Source organism: Stigmatopora argus, chromosome 18 (assembly GCF_051989625.1).
Source record: "Stigmatopora argus isolate UIUO_Sarg chromosome 18, RoL_Sarg_1.0, whole genome shotgun sequence".
NCBI lineage: Eukaryota > Metazoa > Chordata > Actinopteri > Syngnathiformes > Syngnathidae > Stigmatopora > Stigmatopora argus.
In genome coordinates this window covers 14051957-14072472 of record NC_135404.1, presented here as the reverse complement: position 1 = coordinate 14072472, position 20516 = coordinate 14051957, and the positions used below count along the sequence as shown (strand labels likewise).

Here is a 20516-nt window from a genome sequence, read left to right as displayed (position 1 = left end):
AGTATGTACATGTATGTAATAAGATAAATAAAATGAAGTTTAACTTACTTTTGGAATATGTACTCGATGCTTAAGGAGATGATGGAGGAGGAGGAGGAGGAAGATTTTATATCATGAGAGGGTCTTCGTCGTCGCTGGAATGGCCTTCAAATGTTACTTCCTCCTCCGTAACTTCAATGTAGGAAGAAGTTGAGGGTCGAGGAGAAGAAGATGAGGGTTAATGAGTATCTTCCTTGGAGGATTTACTAGAAACTGGCCGAAAGAAGCCATCTAACGACCATTGCACGGTTTTCTTCTTTTTTTTCATCATAAATGATGAGGTAGCACTGTATGGCATCATTCAATTGATTTGCAACCTTTGTGCAACGTTCAATATTTGGGTCTTGCTGCTCGAAGAGTGCGATGAGTTTGGTCTCGAATTTCTTCATGGGGACAGTCGTTTCTTCCTCCTCCTCGACACGTTGCTGAGCCTCCTCCCTCTCACAGCGCCAAGCGTCGGTATTAGCGGTGGAAAGAAGCACTACTCGGTAAAAGGCGCGCAATACAAAATCTAACTTACGAACTTACAGCATCTCTTTCCGAACATTTTTCGACATATGCCATATTCACAGACATGTTCGTATGTACCGTTGTTCGCAACTCGAATGTTCGTAAGTAGGGGAGCGTCTGTATTTTGTAAGTAGAGGCATTCGTTAGTCGAGGTACCACAAACACGAGAAAAAAAAATCTGTACTAAATCATCCCACCTTGGTGGAAGTAACCACAGGTTGTCGAGAGGACACACAGTCATGAGCAGTACTAAAAACTGGGGTGCCGTTAACCCGAACACTAATTGGCGCTGGATGGTCCGCTTTCATCGATACGCCAGCTCCAATTCTCCCGGTTAATAGTTTAAATTAAAAAAAAACTCTTTGAAGACTTGCCAAAAGAGCCGCCTGCTTAAATTGAAAAAAAAATAAAACAGCACATCCCAAAAGTTTATAGGGAAGAAAAATAAACTGAGATAGCAGCGCCATTTTACGAACCAAATTCCTCAGAACTGCAAGCTTTCAGAAGGAGTGCCGGATTGCGATTAAACCAATGAGCTACCTTCCCTTCTGTCCCAGCCTGCTTTGCATTTGACCCCCGAGCGCACTTAAATCTCCACAAACACACCCGCACACTGGAGCGACCTACTTACCCCTTCGCAGCCGGGGGTGTCGTCGCACGGCCGGCCCGAAGGACTGAGGTGGCATTGATACGCTATTTATCATTTTTTTTGCATAAATTATGCCAGTTAAAAGGGGGCAAAAAAAGATCAGAAGCAAAATGGGACGAGGCAACCTAGTTGGAGTCTCATGATTGGATTCTTCTCATTAAAAGCCAGCTTTCATCAAAAAAAGGTGAACGTGGCTCTCGTCGAATGTTGCTTTTTTGGCTTTTTTTTTCCGGCGCTGGCGAAAACTTCAACAAGTCCCCCGAGGGAAAGACTTTTTCGATCAATGCTGGGAATTATTTGTGCCATTACAACACACACACACACTTACCCACACACACAAGTGGACAGATCAAGTGTCTTTGCTTTGACTTTGACTAAGACTAATGATAGGGAGGTGATGGTAACATTGCATCGCTGCTAATTGGCTTATCGTGTGAAGTGGACACACCTGATTGCTGTGTAAGTGTGTGCGTTTGAGAGGTGGATGTGTGTATGGAGATGTTGTGGTTTATGCAAGGGTTTAGTCACGACCAACGCAACAGCAATGACATTTAACAGAGCCGCTTCGTACTTACCGCCGAGCACTTCCAGTGAAAAGCAATAACGGCAAGTAGCGACATAAACCATAATAAAAGACAAAAAAACACAGTGTGTACTTTTATAGGAGTCCGTGAAACTATTTACTAGATTTCTTGCCTGTTCTTTTGTAATGGTGTGCTCAGTTTACAAACGGAAAATTGTCAAATTAATTTAGAAGCAACCCCGCCGAGGCCGAGGGAGCCAAAAGAAAATTAAAAGAAACGAAGTATAATGATGATAGATTTTTTTTACTTACAATTTGATCCGATTTTTTTGCGGGGTGGGCAGGGGGGTTTTATGCTGCTCCCATGTGACTCTGGTCTATATATTTAACCATTAAAATTCAAATAAATAAATAGCTACTAAAAACAGTTACATTTAAAATAATCAATACCTGTCAACATTATTAATTATTCCAATTCCCCCTTATTAAGTGATAATAAATTTACTCACATAGGGCGCCCTTAAAAGTCTAAAATTCTGTCCAAAGTGGACAGGGTGCCCAATCAGTCGGTGCACTAAATTAAAGATTCTGTAGATGTCGCTGTATGACGCTGACAGCTTGACTGTCTGAGTACATTGCTTGCTGATGCGCTATATTTATATAGTGAAAATGCATGTGCATATTATGCTTTTAGCAAGACAACATTAGCAGTCGACGATGACGTTTTCGTCTGCTACCAGTGACTGAGACGATCCGGATTAGAGCCGAAATTAGATCAGTTTTACACAAAACGTACTTAAAAATTGCCCTACAAAAGTTGTCATACGGCGTACACAATTTGTAATGATTAAAAAAACGTTAAAACACGGGGAAAATGCAAAACTCAACAGGTATGATAACGAAAAATGTATCGCTAATAGGGTGCCCGACCTTAAATAACTAACATACTACACGCAAGACTGTGTAGATTTACTGTCCGAATCGGCATTACTGGGTACATTGGCGAGTATTTCAAACCACAGAAAAACTGGTCCGGTATTCAAAAGCATTCAGGCTTACCATTCTGGGTGACAAAGCAACCAAACATGGCAGTTACGTAGGAAAAAATTAAGAAATAAAAAGCCTGTGACTTGTTTTTGCTGTCCAATGATGACACCTTGGCCTTACGTAGGCAAGAAAATTGTAAAAGTAAAACCAAAAAGTTGCTTTTTTTCTCCTGGCCAAAGGAGTTTGGAGTTTGTTGTTGGCCTGAGCAGAGTTGAGTGACTGCGGATTAAAACGTGTCAAGTTCAAAGCTTCATCTGACAGAAGCAAATTTAGGACACAATGTACTTTACTTCTGTTCCGTGCGCGATAGAAGAAGCTTGAGCTTGCATGCTAAACGGCCAATTTTTATTTGCGTATTTCTGATTTGACTTTTTCTTTTCCCACTTTACGCTTCCCTTGCTCTGCATTATTAGTCCGGGATTTGTTCTCTTTTCATCTTGTCTCAATTTCTTCGTAATGCGCCGCTCGCTCGGCGCGGAAACGCCAGCCTGCCCGCGGTCGACGGCAACTTAGCGCCGGCTGCGAAGAGTCGGATTGGTTTATCAGCGGCTTCTGCCAGACGCTTCGTAACAGCGAGCGTCCGCCAAAGTCGAGACAACCGCCGCACATTAGCTTAACCAAATTGGAAGGGGGAAAAAAAAAAAACGCATTTACCGACTTTCCAACGGGAAGGATGCTGATTACCGGAATGGACGGACGCGGCCCTGATTTATTCGGAGCAGTCGAGCGTCTTTGACAGTGAACCGTTCGATCGGAAAGGGATGTTTTGTGGCGTCGTTAGCGCTGCGTCAAATCCCGCTGATGGCCAGGTAAGGTGGTGGCGAAAAGAGCCCGCCACGGGCTTACCAATCATGCCCAGCACTCGGCATAACTCTGGACATTTCCCGACACATGCCCGTTGGAATGGGAGTGGAAACGTGGACAATCAATCGTAGCCCGGGACCACCGGATCGATAGGTGCGTCCCACTGACATGCCGTTTGTCAAAACGGTGCTCATTAGGATTCCAAAGTATCGGAGCAGGACCCGTTTTTTTTAATCACTAATGTTCATATTGACATGATTAGTCGCTCTGGCTGTCTCGAAGTAAAGGCGGTGTTATGGATCGGGGGACGGAATGTTCGGAATTGGTTAGCAAATCTGACTCGGTTGAGTGGTTCCAGGTTTGAATCCCAACCTGCGTCCATTTGAAAGAAAGGCTGTGATAGGTCAGAAAATAGAGCTGGACGAAAATCGAGGAATATCATTAGAGAAGTGTTTCCCAGCATTTTTGGAGCTGTGGTACACTTTTTGTATTGAAAAAAATCTCAATTTACATAACCATCTGAAAATTGTTTCATTTCAAAATATGTCGCCTATATTAACAATAGTCATTCCCATCAAAGTTTTATCGGGACAGGACGTTTCGTTGAAAGACGTTTGAAAAATAAATAATGTCCTGTTTTTAATTGTATAATTCTATGACTTTGGTACCCTAGAAAGCAAACAACTTCCAGTTCATTTCGATAAGCGACAAAATGACTGTTTCACAATTTAAATCTTGTATAATCTATAATTTAACGTTCATCATATTTGGATTTTACCCTTGTAATAGTTCAATTTTAATCTTGTTATATTCATAAGAAACGGTGGTTGGGAAACACTGCATTAGAGCTTGAGTTTGGTGATAGCCCAAGCTACGCTAAGCGTACATCTTACCCAATCGCTCAAACAGAAGCTCCCTAATTGCATCCACAAGTTTAAGCGATGTACATATCCTCCTGTGTTAATCTATTCGTGCGACTTAATAATTAATACAGTGGCTCGCCGACTGCGGTCTTGGCCAGCAATCAATTAGTCCGTTTAATGCGCAGGCTGAACTAGAGGCCCGACTTGTGAGAGACCGAGAACGATGTAGATTCGGTGGGTAAACGTACGGGTGGGAATGCCGCAGACTCTTATGTGTGGGTGTTTACGTTGCGTTCGCTGTTCTTTGCTTCTGACGTTTCCCGACAAGTGGATCTAGCCCAAATGTCAGCCGCGTTGGAGGATCAACAAGATGTTTGTTGGAGAAAATTGTACGTACAGTGAGCGATTGCAAGCCAAACAATGTTCCGGAATCGGAACGAGACGGGCTATCACTCAATATTTCCCATGAATCACCACCTACGGCGCCTTTCAGATACGGAAAGGTTAATGACCATCTCAGCTATTTGTAAGACTTGCAGACCTCCTGAAATGCAGGATGGTTGACCTAGGAATGTAAAACTAGCGTAGGTGGCTAAAATAATAGAATTGTTGTCTGTTGTTAGAAGGAAAAACTACAGTTGGTTTACTTGTACTTAAAAAAAAATACTAAATGCTAAATTAAGGCAGTTGTAGTCTTCCAGGTTTGGTCTAAATTGCTAAACTTGGTGACGGAAACAGGCCATATTTAACAAAATGATAAGCTGATGAACATTTTTGATGCAAGTGTGACATGCTAAAGTGTTTAAGTTATTAACGATTGCATGTTGAGAATGTACAACGAGTTTGGATTGGATGTGTTTATTGGTGTTCGATTGTTGATCCTTTGATCCATATGGCAAGTGTGTGGCATGTTAAAGAATATCGGTATTCGATTATTGATGTTTTAGCACATAGCTTGAGGCACGGGAGATTTTTAGTCATTACAGTAAAGTTGGATTGAAGAAACAACAACGGATCACTGTTCTGATTATTTCTCCCTGTGTTTTAAGATTAAATGCAGGGTGTAACACAAGTTTTGGAACGAAGGACCAACGTATTTCGTTTCTCAGCATGCAAATAGAGTTAGAATTGATTCCATTTTGTTTCCTGATTTTTCTGTTCTGTACCAGACAGTTAAACTAGCTTCTCCTCGCTATTGTGCCGGCCAAAAGAAAATGTTAAAGGTCAATGCTGTCCTGCAATTGACAGCCAATTGCAGTCCATTTTTTTTCTAACAAGATGTAGGAACTTGACAAAGTGAACCTTACGGGAATACAAAAAACAGTGCTTCAATTCTTTTTTTTCCTCAACCTCAGTCAAGCAATACTCTGCCTTTTTTCCCTCACGCAAACACGCCACAAGGTTGTTTGCTTCCATTCCGATTTGGGCTAATTGCTTTCTTAAAGCAATTATCCAAAGAATCTTGTAACGACCCCCCTCGAGCCATGCAAAACTTTTCTGCTCTGAAGTCACAATAAACAAAACAAATGAATAGGAATAAGCGAAAAGGTTCTTACCTTTATTTTGCAAGCAGAGCAGGCATCACCGGAGGGAGGAAAATATGAAAAAAAAAGAAAAACAGACAGAGAGAATAAGATTAGAATTGGCACTGTGCTAAATCAACATGCGTCTCATCTCATGTTGCACTCACAAACAATTTTTATATTAAAAGACCAAGGCTGACATCCCCCTCGCAAAAAGACACATTATTTTATAGTCTACGGGGAAAGGGGACCGCTTTACGTCTAAATCCATCAGCCGAACCCGGAGCCAGAGGGATGCGAATTGCCGCTAGAAACCCAAAGGTTGATAATTGCAGATAAAAAAATAAGGAAGCAAAGAGCGTTGGGGAAAGCCAAACGGCGATAAGCTAGCGAAGAAGAGATGTTTCTTTCATCTATCCACTTTATTCCAGGCGGACTCGATACACAGTGAGAGGGCCAAAAAACACACCGTCGTCGTCTTATATTCAGAGTAAAAAACTTTGCGAAACTGCGAACACAATACCGCTTCATGGAAAATGTACAAGATATAATCCAGCGAGTGAAATAAACAAGATATGCTAGCTTTTGTGCCGTCCTGTGAGCAGGTACCCACTCCTCTGATTAGTCATTTAGCATAAGACCTTGCCTTGTAGAGAGGAAGTTCCCAGAACTACCGCGCAATGTAGGTGATTCCTCTTATCGGTTATGTTTTGTGACAGCTGCAACCTTGTCGAATAGAAATAATGCGGAAAAAAATAAAGAAAAGATGGTCAAAACAATTGAAATGCATGGGTACTTGGACGTTTCGTCGAAAGACGTTTGGTCGACCGGACGTTTGGTCGACCGGACGTTTGGTCGACCGGACGTTTGGTCGACCGGACGTTTGGTCGACCGGACGTTTGGTCGACCGGACGTATGGTCGACCGGACGTATGGTCGACCGGACGTTTGGTCACCGCATATAAGCCCTACCCTTGATTTAGTCATCATTTTTTTAGCGACAAATACGGCGCATATGCGAGAAAATAAGGTATTCAACTTTTCTAGGCATGTTTGCCCTTTTCACATTGGCAGCTTTTGCTTTCATTTAGGACGAGGAGAAAGCACAACATTGCACAAATCGCGATCAGAGAGTGAGAGTTGCATCCGTGTAAAAACCACCACCACCACCAAGAACAACAACAAAAACACTCCAAACCCGGACATCTGCATGAATCTCAGGTATTCGGTCTCTGAAAAGCGTGTCATCCATTATTCATGATGAAATGCCTGCTGTATTCTGACGAGCGTGTGCGCAAATATGTTTTTTCGGGGGACAATTATGCAACGGAACATCTGTCGAAGTGTGTCGCGCCGGGAAGAGGACGCTTGCCGCTTAGTATTTGTGTTGTCTTTGCGTTTGTGTCGAGCATCTCATTTATAATTAGAACGCACTTGTCAAAGGCCAAACATGGCGCGTGCACTGACATCAATGACGCCATGACGCCACGACTTGAATTTTACGTTATCATTTCTGGTGTCTGAACCTTTCGTAGCTGGCGGGATTTGATCAACAAATTGGGTGGTGGGATTTCACCAAGAATTTTATTGGTACCGCCCCCAAGAAGTTTGTGAAAAAATGTGAAAAGGTGAACGTTTTCGGCTAAGATCAAAAGATGCAAAATTAAAGTAAAATGCTAGAATTTGAGATTGAAAAATAATTTGTTAAGGATAATAATGTGTAATATAAAATAATTGACACTGAAAAAGTATGTTGTTGATTGCAGATCTTTAAAAAATGGAAATTCTGAGAAAACAAATTTGCAGTATCTTGCGAGAAAATAATAAAAAAAAATATTTCCTAGAAGTCATAAATATCAAACACAATTCCTCTAAAACAACATGATCTAACTACGATAAAAAATGAAGCGAAGCATTACGCCATTTCTCCCACTTTAGCTCAATGGGGTAAAAAGAAAATAGGTCAAGTTAAGCCATCTTATAAGAGTATAAATTGTAGTCTAACGACCGACCATTTTCACGCAACGCCGGCGTGATGAAACAAAATGTAAATAGCTCCCCAGGCAAAAGCCCAGCACGCGCGTGAGGTCCGGCAGCACGAGGTCGGTCGGCTGCCGGCGGTCATTAGCAGAGCGCTAATTAAAAGCCAATGTCGGCGTGCAGGCGCCGCGTGCAACATCCTAGCGGACGCAAATGAATCTCAAGTCGAGCCTCAAAATTCATCCCAAATTATGCATGCGCCCGTCCTAATTGAGATACAACACTAACAACACTAAAACCAATAGAAACCATTTATAAGCAAGCTTTGAAAGTATTGGACAGAAAGCCAAAAAACACTGTCAATTATTCAAAACCACCTTAGTTTACGAAATCTTCCAACACAAAGCTCCGCCTACACTGCAAGATTTTGTACTCAAAAATTCCAACATATCAACAAGGGCGGGCTCTAGAGGTTCCACGACAACGCACTCGTAACGCCAAAAAACAAATTAACTTGGATTAAGATATACAGACACACTTAAGCATACGTTTAATGTAACTTTACACAAAACTGAATTCTAATTTTGTTTTATTTTTTTTTACCTTCGTTCTGGGCGGGTTAGCTGTTTGCCACGACTCCACCCTGGCAACGGCGCCATTTTGTCATGACGTCATCAATTTGCAATTTTTTGCATGTCATGTTTTTATGCGCATATAAGCCGTACCCTCGACTCGGTCAACATTTTTTCTCCGACCAAAGCGACTTATATGCGAATAAATCCGGTATATCTTCATTAACATGACTATAGATATGTTCGTTAATATGTGCTGTCCCTTATTAAATAAATCAAACTAATTTAAAAAAACGAACAAAAATACAGAGACGGATTCCGTCAAGAGTGAAAGGAGCCTTGTTATTAGAAGTGTGCTGTAATCAAGCCGTGGCTTATTGGTGCGAAAACACACGAGATTTAGCCGGAGATAACCGAGCTGCAGCTGGCGGCTCCTTTACGAGCGCCGCGATTAGCCGGCTTGTGCGTGCCTGTGTGTGTCAAACATATGCATTGAAATTGGGTCATCTCCCCGCTCCGTCTAATGTCCCATAAAAGATGTAAGAGAATTCATGCGAGTTCCTGACGTGAGTGATCTGGAGGTGTCTTGCCACGGCCTTTTTTTGTGATTTTTTCCCGTGCAGAAAAACTTAATGGACTGTTACGTAAGGCACCTGACACTCGCCGGGAAATTGTTATCGACAAGATGCGCAAAAAACGCTTCCCACTGATGTGCCTCTAATGTCCAGGTTTACATCACATAACCCAGGTTTATTGGCGTTGTTTTATGTTCACAAAAAGAAAAAAAAAAGAAACGTACTATCCTGGACAGTTAGAAATGTGAGAGGAGCATAAACATACATTTTCAAGACGTTTTAAATCACATTGTATGTTATCACTTGACATGTTAGCGCACATTAACGGTCATATAGCCTAATAATCTTGCACTACTAACAAATATTCAAATAATTAAGTCTCTGTTTTGTACTAAGCAGATAAAAAATGTGTGTTTCGGTTAAAGTTGGCATCTTATCCAAGCGTCCTTGAATATTTTTGATAATGATGAGGACATTTTTGTGTAACTTTCAACAAAATGCTGCATCCCTATTGGTCAGTTAGTTTTCTTTTAAAAAAACGAACTTGATTTAACGAGTAATATGCCCATGGAGGTAGATTTCTCCCTTGAAAAAAGTTTGGATCCCTGCTGTCACCTTTTAAATCATATATTGTATGTTATCACTTAACACGTTAGCGCACATTAACGGTCATATAGCCTAATAATCTTGCATTACTAACAAATATTCAAATAATTAAGTCTCTGTTTTGTACGAAGCAGATAAAAAATGTGTGTTTCGGTTAAAGTTGGCATCTTATCCAAGCGTCCTTGAATATTTTTGATTATGATGAGGACATTTTTGTCTAACTTTCAACAAAACGCTGCATTCCTATTGGTCAGTTAGTTTTCTTTTAAAAAAACGAACTTGATTTAACGAGTAATATGCCCATGGAGGTATATTTCTCCCTTGAAAAAAGTTTGGAGCCCTGGTGTCACATTTTAAATCATATATTGTATGTTATCACTTGACATGTTAGCGCACATTAACGGTCATATAGCCTAATAATCTTGCATTACTAACAAATATTCAAATAATTAAGCCTCTGTTTTGTACTAAGCAGATAAAAAATGTGTGTTTCGGTTAAAGTTGGCATCTTATCCAAGCGTCCTTGAATGTTTTGATTATGATGAGGACATGTTGTGTAACTTTCAACAAAACGATGCATCCCTATTGGTCAGTTAGTTTTCTTAAAAAAAAAAAACGAACTAGATTTAACGAGAATTATGCCCATGGAGGTAGATTTCTCCCTTGAAAAAAGTTTGGAGCCCTGGTGTCAAAAGCAAAGTTAGATTCCAAATTTCCGTTTGACACGGCGCTCACACTGCAGGTCAATTCCATTTTTTTCCCCCCCAAGTGAGACACAGATCCGTTTTTTTTTTCTCATGCATTGCAATATTTTTCATATCCGACCTGAGCTTATTCACACCGATAAGAAGTGGATGTCTATCTGCCAACCTCTGCAGTATAAAGGCATAACCCGCACGAACATGACCTGTACGTCAAATCACAAGTGACATGTGACATCCGTGTTAGAGGTACAAAAAAATACCGGTTTTCTAACCACGTAAAAAAAATATCCGTTTCCAAAGAAATGGCTGCGGTAGCATCACATTTTGAAGTTGTCAAAAAAAAAGCCAGACATATTTGACTTCGTGACTTTGTAAAGAAAAACAGATTTATCAAAAACAAACAGCTCTGAAGTGTAAACGAAGGAAAGCAATCTAGTTGTCGACTCATTTATTTCTTAGCCCTAGCCACCATGTTTGCATGGATACTCCATCGTCACAGCAATTTTTAAAAGCCAGGTGTCCTTGGCGGACCTTTTGCGTTAGCTAACTGTTGGGTTTATTCTGGGATGTTACTATATGTTCATTAAGCATTTAATAGGTAATGAAGCTATAAATTAATTTGTGCTATACTTTATGTTGGGACCGAGTAAGCTCGAGGACACGTTCCCCCCCACAGCTGCTTTCGAGGCCAGTTCATTGTTTTCAGGACTATTGACCGAACAGGACACCATGTTCCAGGCCGAGACTGTTGATCTGAGTTGGCAATGAAGATCTACAAAGGACTCTTAAATTGCTTTGACTTGGATTCCGGCAGATGGCAATAATCGAATCAACTTCCGAAAATACTCGTATTATTGTTTAAAAATATGGTCGCTCTGTTTACCTTATAAATAAATTATTATGCTTGTTTGTGCAAATTCTTACGCAGGTGTTTTTGGTTCGATTAAATATGAGATTGTTGTGGCAGTTGTTTTTTTAACTTAATGGTGTTATTCGGTTAGCTTATGCAATTGTTTGAATCAGATTACATATGTTTCACATATGTTTCTCAAATTATGACGCTCGGTTCGCTTGATATGGAATTGTTTTGCCAAATGGAGGCTCGTTTGTTTAATTTCCAATGGAGTTGTTTTTGAGTTCCGACCTTAATTGTTATCAATGAATATGTGATATGCGATTATTGTTGCAGTTGTTTTTGACCTCGATGGTGTTATTCGGTTAGCTTATGCAATTGTTTGAATCAGATTACCTTAAATGTTTTGATTATGCGCCGACTAAATTGACAGAGGAAGATGCCGTTTCTTTAGAATCATCTTGGACGAAGGCGAGTCGGGAGTGATTTTCCTTGCAAGTTGTAGCCAGAGTATGTTAATGCTGTCTCCCTGTTTTGGTTCAAGTGTATTAATAATAAACCTATCACTAACGAAGTCAGGTCAGGTAAGAGGCGACTTTTCATGGTCATGGAGCTAAAAAAAAATAGGATAATTCCAACCCAGACGCTTGTAAAGTAGCTCAAAAACAGTCTAAATACCACCAACACGAAAACCCAAACCCAATTTTCCGTGATGAAGAAATCTCTAATGAATCATCTTGACATGAATGCGTTGTAAAAAAAACAACCAAAAAAGACAGCACCCTGGTTTATAGAAAAATAAAACCCCGTTCCTAAAATTAGAGTTGCGTCTAAGCCAGCTATCATCCTCAACCACTCCGACTCTCTCGGATAGCTTTGTGCGAGCAGAAAAACACGAGAACCCAGAATGAACTCATCCGCCAGTTTCCATTGAGTCGAAAAAGGAAAAAAAAATAACGCTGGAAAACTCGAGTCCAATGCCATACATTAAAAAAACTCCTGAAAAAACTGTAAAATGACTTCCCGACAAACGCAAGGTTGCGTTCTGACTTTCCATTAAAGAAGACGCTTTCATGCAGAGAAGTTCCACCGACTGCTTATTAACGAGAAAACAATAAAAATGGAAAATGGATAAAAACACGCCTATCACCAACATTTGTACAGTATCGGATTTGCATGCATTTCCGTGGCAAATCGGAACTTGCGAAACGGAGCGCCTTTAATTAGATTTCACACACTCGTCGGCTTGATTCAAGTGGGTGGGAATATGCGTCGCGCCTGATAAGGGAATGCCTCCATTTTTTTTAATTAACATTCCCGGGGCAGCTGAATGCAGGCGAGTGAGAAAATGAAGGTGTTGCCGTTTTTCGAGACGAGTCCGACGTTGGGCGATAACGGCGACTTGTCACGACAAAGGCGGTCTGTCTCCAAGTTTGAATGCGATAGCAAACAAAAGCTACAAACGCTGGCAAAAACTCCAAGCAAAGTGAGTGGTGGTCTCCCTTTTTTTTTGCAAACAAGGGGTCCTTAGAGCATCTCTCCACGTGGTAACGTCTCAAACGGCAACATGGCCTGATCAGAATTCAAACGGCGTCCGTTCTGAGCTCGGTCCGTTTTGTACTTTCAATCATGTGTATTTTATTTGCAGAACTGCAACACGGACTAGGCAGGATTTCCTGCGTTGAACAAGGGTGTGCAAACTGTTTTTTTGTTTATCTAGGGTCCGTATAAAAATAAAAATTCAAATAAAGCAAGGCTCTACTTCTAATTCTTCCAATTTTACTTGTTCTATCGCCGGAATGGAGTACGAAAAGATATGGTTTAAATATATATTTAAATTTGACCTCATGCTTTGTCATTAATGACGGTAGACGTCCAATGTGTTTTGACTGGGGGGTTGGCAGCATTCCAACGAGTTGGATTGGCAACTCTCACCATCTATTTTTAGATTCGATTAGATTAAATTAGATTAAATTAGATAACTTTATTCATCCTGTATTCTGGAAATGTCATTGTCGCAGTAGCAAGAGGGTGAGAATACAGACACAGAAAAATACATTTTAAAGGTAAATAAAAAGGTAGTAAATAAGTTAATTAATAAGTAAATGTAGACTGAATTTAAGATCCATGTGTGGACCTTATAAAATAATTTTAAAAAAATATATATATATATATTTTAATTTACCATGCCGGAGTTTAAACCCTTCTCGCCTCAACTGGGAAAAATTCTCAAACATATTTCATCTCAATTCAGTCATGAGCTACATTACTTATCATCACAAGAATCACTGATTGCCGGCAAATACCAGGACACAAGCCACTCCCCCACCAAAAAAAAACAATTCACGCTTACATCTACACCTTTATGTATATATATGTACCGTGTTGCTGATATATATATACATATATATACATATATATACATACATATACATATATACATATATATATATATGTATGTATGTGTGTATGTATGTGTGTGTGTATGTATGTGTGTATGTGTGTGTATATGTGTATATATGTATATATATATATTTCAGCAACATGGTTATTTATGTATTTCTAAAAAAATATTCGATTCCGATGTTGACGATATCATTTCCCCTTTTTATGTTTACTCCGTACCACATGAATAAGCATTCCATATCCAAGCACGTCATTTCACATAAACTATCCCTTACAAGCATCACCATAACACCCACATAACATAACACTACCCCACTTTACCCCCATTGCCTTTTATTTTCTCCACGTTATTCCACTCTAGTCAACTTCCGCCCTACTCGCATCTCTTCTCCGTTGTTCCGATCCAACGTGGCAGGAGAAACGCATATTGGTGTCAAGCAAACCCAAAACACGAGGCTACCCCAGGGGCCATGGCGAAAAGAGCGAGGAGAGAAAACAATCATCGTCGGCGAGAAAAAGGAGAAGTCAAACGGCGGCGGCGGCGGCGGAAGGCCGAGAGCTCCCTCAACCCGACTTCGCTTCAGACTAAGTGACAAGTCACAGGCGGAGGAGGAGGGAAAAAAAATGGCTTCATGTCAGACAATGTCGCCTTTGTGGCGGGGAAGAGGGGAATTGGCTTCTCCTTCATCCTCGGGGTAATTAGTGGGAAAAGGCGGCAAGGGAGAGGATAAAAATGACAATAAAAAGCATCACACGCATAGAAAAGTGGAGTGGATTATTCCATTTGACAAGTACGGAATGGGGTGACAAGATTTAGATGAATCTGTGATGATCAACATAATTGTTGTCACTCTGAACAGAACGTGGGAGAATAACCGTAAGGATTTTACGTTAATCATACGGATGTGAGAAAAAATAAATAAACAGTACGGCTGTAGCGCTTAAGTCATACGGATTGTTTGCCAATGATGTTTTATTTATTTTTTTTGCCATTACTGGAAAATACGGCAGTATTTTGCCAGACTTTTTTAACTTGGTTTTGCTTTTCCGCAAACTCGGTTCGGTGGCAAACTGCCAACCCGGCCAATACGAAGGTAACAAAAGATTACAACAAAATTAGAATTCAGTTTTGTGTAAAGTTACATTAAACGTATGTTTGAGTGTCTGTATATATTAATCCAAGTTCATTTAAATTTGTTTGTTCCGTTTACGAGTGCGTTGTCGTGGAAAAAATGGATTATTCCTGTTTTCTGAATCGTTAAATGGAATGAAAATGGAATGGCAGGGCATGAAACATTTACTTTTTCACCTTTTGTTTTCTTCTACAGTTGCGGAAGACCCTAAGGATGAGCCTTACCGCCACGCGTACGCCGCCGCGAGCATATGGTGGCGAGCCGAGCAAAGTTTTCGTTGGCCTCATCAAATATTCACAATTACAAACAAGAGCGAAACTCCTCTTGGTTGGTGCCGATGTTTAATTAATAAGCATCACTTCTGCTCTCGTTCCACATTTCAGCCACTGAACTCCCACAACGTTTCGGCGCCTAGATTTGCTCAAATGTTAAAGTCATTTGGAGTGATGCCAACCAAGTGAAAGTGGTTTTGGTCACGATCTTAAAGGCGGAAATGTGTTTTAATTCAGATCAGCAACACAAAAATGCAAGAAATTTACAGCTAGTCAAAATGGCTTCTCATACTACTTCCCAAAGGCCTAAAAAGAATATGTCAATCAAATTTGTGCCCACTTTATGTATATATTTACATACCTGTCAACCTCGGCCAATTGCTCACCTTATTAATGACTGCAATTCCCCTTATTAAGCGATTAAAAAACGTACAAATGCAATGCAGCACTTATTTAGTCACATTGGCAGACTTAAAAGTCTAAAATTTTCCCCAAAATGGACGGGGTGCCCAATCAGTATGCACTAAATTCAATATGTTGCTGTATGACGGTGACAGCTTGACTGTGTGGGAAGGGAGTACTTGCTTGCTGATGCGCTATATTTATATAGTGAAAAGGGTTTTAATGCATTTAATGCTTAAAGCATGACAATATTAGTAGTCAACAATGACGTTTTCATCTGCTAGCGGTGACCGAGACAATCCGGATTAGAGCCGAAATGGATAAAACCACATCAGTTTTACAAAAAACATACTTGAAAAAAATTCCGTACAAAAGTTGTTATATGGCGTACACAATTTGAAATGATCAAAACGTGTATAAAATACAGGAAAAACTTATAAATTGACAGGTATGTATTTAAAACAACAACAACACTCGTGACAAAATGAAGGCTTTTCTAGTCATGATAATAAAAACGTGACGAAAAATTGTAGAATCCACCTCCTATTTTTGGCATCTCTGAGCAATTTGTAGAAAGATGCAAAAATTATAATTTAATAACGATGCTATTCATTCAAAATAACAAACAACAAAAGTGATTGTCCAAAAATACATCAAATAAATGCGAGCCTCACTATTCCACCAATCAAATACATTTTTTGCCAACCTAGGTATCCGAATTGACAAATTTGTCCGAGTACTTTTACAATAGCACGTCTCGCCATTTGCGTTTCTCAGCCAACTTTGAGTGCGAAAACCTTCCACCATTACGCGAGAAACCCTCGTAGCAGGCCGCCGTACTCGTCTCGGCCTCGTTTGTCTGTTCCACCTCTCCCGCCCATCCGCCGGCATGAAAGCGCCGTCGGCAGCCGCGAGCGGCTCCATCAATCCACGGAAAACAAACCGCGTCGTCGGCGTGGGTCAGAACGCCTCTTTTATGTATCTTGTATTGGCACAACAAAGTCCACAATCCATACGACGCAGCCGTTTCATCATCACCCACCATTTTCCGGCGACAAACAAGCAGATGAAATGCGCCACGCTTCCCCCTTTTCCGGCGCGAAACCCGTCTTTGTCGCAGCGGGAAAGAACAAACGGCTGAAAAAGATGAAGAGCGCCAGAAGGAGTCGAATTGCATCGATGGAGCTGAAAAGTTCCAACGCGGAAAGTCAAACGAGCTTTCGAACACACGAGTCGGACCACTGACTCGGATGACCCTCCCCCCAAAAAACCACTTCCCCTTTAGCTACAACTCAAGCAAACAGTCTTTATCCACGTCATGGTTAATTTCGAACATTTCCAAGTTCCCTCCATCCATCCATCCCGCCGCCTTCCTCCATTCGTCCGTTAGCCGTGTCCTTCCCTTCCGTCTCTGTCGTCCATCATTGATTTCAGCGGCCATCTGTCCTTCCACAGGATGCATTCATCCCGGGGTCAGCCCGTCACCCATCTTGTCTGCTGTTTACCGCAACATCCATCTGGCCAACGACCTCTCCATCTTCTTGCCTAATTGACACCTAAAACCGTCTGTCCTTCATCCATCCATGGCGTCTCTTACCCCGGTTCCCTAGAATGATCTCACCATCTCATCCACTGCGACCACTCTTTCTCCATCTTTCTTCCGCCATTTGTCTGGCCGTTCCAATCCAATTCTTCCAGTCATCCATTCTATTCTCTTACCTCAAATCCATCTGCAAATATTTATCCCTCCATTATTGACCTTTCCCGTCAAGTCTCCATACATCCATCTCATTAGACCTCCATTTAGTCCATCCCATCATTTCATCCATCCGTCTTGTCAAATCACTCATCTCAACATCCATTGGTTGTCTATACATCCAGACAATATCCCCATCCGTCCATTTTTTCACATTTTTAAATTTCTTTAAGGTGTCTTCGTCCATCTGTCTTATTACCGATAACTTGCAGTTCTTTAAAAGCAAGTGTCCAACTCCCATTTTTCCATCTCGTCATTTATGCTTGACAACTTCGCCATTTTGAGTTACATGTCCTTCACTGGCATACTTTTATCATCTATTCTGGACAACAATTTGTCCCAAAGACCATGCTGTCCTCCATTTATTTCCCATTTTTGGGTGTCATCATCTGGCCCCAAAGGCAAAACATTCCTTAGTCTTTACGCTATGGCATCCATCTGTTTATTCCTATTCTGATCTTGTCCAACGATGTCTCTATCTTGTCCACACGGCTGTCCAAACTGCAACCGCCCACTTTTTATTAGCCCGCGGCAATGAAAACATCATCCCCAAAAGAAGACTAATAAATTCCGTCAAACATCAAAACCATTTGAACTACGAAGTCCAGCACGGAGTAAACACTTCTCCAAGGCATTGACGGCGGTAGATGTCCAATCTAATTTGACGAGAGAAGGGCTGGCGGCGACTCGACGATGGCGAAAATAATGCCCCGCACGCCATTTATCTCAACGACAACTTGGGGCCACTTTATCAGTTTGACTGATGACGCGCCGCTGGGTGATGCCAATAATTTATTCCGAAACCGCGGAATAATATTAAAATATATAAATAAACTGACAGAGTTGTGACAAGTGTGAATGGCACGCGAAGCTGCACGCTTACTGAAATGCTTAAAATTGAGATCATTTTAAAAGTTCGTCAATCAAAGAGTCCTGGACAAGAGTGACAAGGACACGTGATAAGAATGAGAAAATGTTTATGGGAGATAACCATAGGATTTCTAGTTATGATAATGTTTGGTGGCCAAAAAAATAAGAATTTGTAAATGTGAAAATTGCACTCCAAGAAGAACAATAAGAACGAAGATCAAGTAGGAAGAGCGACTTACAGAAGTTTGTCAGATTTGTGACGAAAGACAATAACATGAGACTACGTAACGTTATGTAAATATCTGGGTATTGATTTCAGAATAAAATAACTCAAACAGTTAATGCCTAAATAGTTATTAGTAGTGATATCCCGATCCAATACTACTAACGTCATCGTGTAAGCACCACCTTTGTTTACCTTTAGAAATTACTGCCAAAATTCCATTGGCATTTTATAGTATTAGACCATCTAGATCAGGGGTGCCCCACTCCGGTCCTGGGGGGGCCCTTAACCGGTCTGTTTTCCATATCTCCCTCCTCTCGCAAACTGGAATAAACTTATCAACTCATCAGCAAGCTGTCCAGAAGCTTGATAACGCTCCTGATGATTTAATTCCAGTTTGCTTGTGGAGAGACATACAAAAAACAGACTGGATAGAGACCCCCCCAGGACCAGATTTGGGCACCCCTGATCTAGCGTATTCCATCCCGGGTGAAAAGCAAACAAAAATCATCACGGCAAATGCAATAAGGAACCATCGATCGAAAAACTGTGACTGAGGAGGAATGTCTTTGGGATGGTAACAACAACGTGATGGTGATGTTGACAAGCTACGATGGGCCGCGGGGCGTGAAGGAGGCGTCTTCTGCCGACCATTTGGGCGCGGTGACGGACGAACGCCCGTCACATCCGCGACCCCGCGAGGGGGAAAGACAAACGGACACGCTTTTAAATGTGTTTTTGGCCTCCAAGCGAGGAGTTTATGAGGAAGTGCCAAATGAGATAGCGCCACATCAGACGTGTCCTCGGGACTGTTTGTTGTGGAGGAAGGACGACACCATGGGAACAAGCTGAAGGCATCCGCAAATCTTTGAGACAACCCCTTCATGGCATGCTTAATGGTATTACTCTTCTTTGCTACAAGGCTAATGGGAAAGCTAGGGCGGGTGCTTTGAAGCTTCCTCAACTTTGGTATCCTTTGCCAATCTCCAAAGGTGGACGATTGGTCAATCGCTCTAAGGCGATTAGGGTTCGTCGCTACAATGTCAAATAAAATTAAAGTGAAGGAATATTCAGAGGGAAAGAAGCAGCATGGGTTGTTAGCTTGGGATCTTTGTTTGTTTAAACTCTCATTTAAAAACATAACTTTATTTTGAACCCACTTGTGAAACCTTAATTCGCAATACTAACCTCTATTTAAACTTAATTCTAGACCTGATTTCCAACTTCCAACGACTTCAAAACCATATCCCAAATTAGAAATGCTAAATCTTAAAATCAACAACAAACTTTGCTCGAAAACCCGCTAAAAACCGTAATCCTCCTTTAAAACTCTCGACCGGCCTCGAAGCCTCGACTTTTGTCGAAAACCGTTAACCCCATTTAAAACTCTCAATTGGCCTCGAAACCTCGACTTATGTCCAAAACCGTAAACCTCATTTAAAACTCTCAACCTGCCTCAAAACCTCAACTTTTGTCAAAAACCGTAAACCTCATTTCAAACTCTCAATTGGCCTCGAAACCTCGACTTATGTCCAAAACCATAAACCTCATTTAAAACTCTCAACCTGCCTCGAAACCTCGACTTTGGTCCAAAACCGTAAACCTCATTTAAAACTCTCAACCGGCCTCAAAACATCGACTTTTGTCCAAAACCGGAACCCTTTCTACAAAACCCAATAAGCCAAGCCTGAAAATCTGAATCTCAAAAACCAAACACTGCGTTGCGCCTCCTTTTCAACCCTCCCGTCTCCTCTCCGTCTTCTCCGAGAAAAAAACAATCAAAGCGGTATCCATCCGTCCAAGCCCTCTTCCCATCCATCGACTAAGAGACCGGCAGAGGATGGTACGTCTCATTTTTCATCTTCTTGCAAGACTGTAATAATAAGAAGAGGATCTGAGAGGTGAGGCAAAAGTGCGCCTGGGAGGGACAAGGTAGCCTCGGATGTTCAATCACGTTGTGCCTGCAGGATGACGGCAGTGGTACAAGTGGGAGTCACAAAGCATTAGCCGGGCCCATAATCTAGACGACTGGATAAAAAAAAAAACGAAGTGGGGGGGCATGTTTTATGAATCACAGACACGGATACCATCGTGCCGCTTCCTCGGAGGAGTAACAAGACTCGCCGCGATTTGCTTTGCAGACCAGACTTGAAAGATATCCTCTTACTTCGTTTTTTTTTAGATTGACGAACACTGATGGAATAATT

General features: G+C 41.2%; 1 protein-coding gene across 2 annotated transcripts in view; it reads right to left on the bottom strand.

Moving 5' to 3' along the window:
- Positions 1–5867: 5867 nt before the first annotated feature.
- LOC144092784 (uncharacterized) overlaps positions 5868–20516 on the bottom strand; it is a 155246-nt gene continuing 140597 nt past the window's right edge. For both annotated transcript variants that reach the window (XM_077625876.1, XM_077625875.1), the window contains exon 10: positions 5868–5991. The gene's annotated coding sequence lies outside the window, so the exon portion shown is untranslated. The remainder of the gene's footprint in view (positions 5992–20516) is intronic.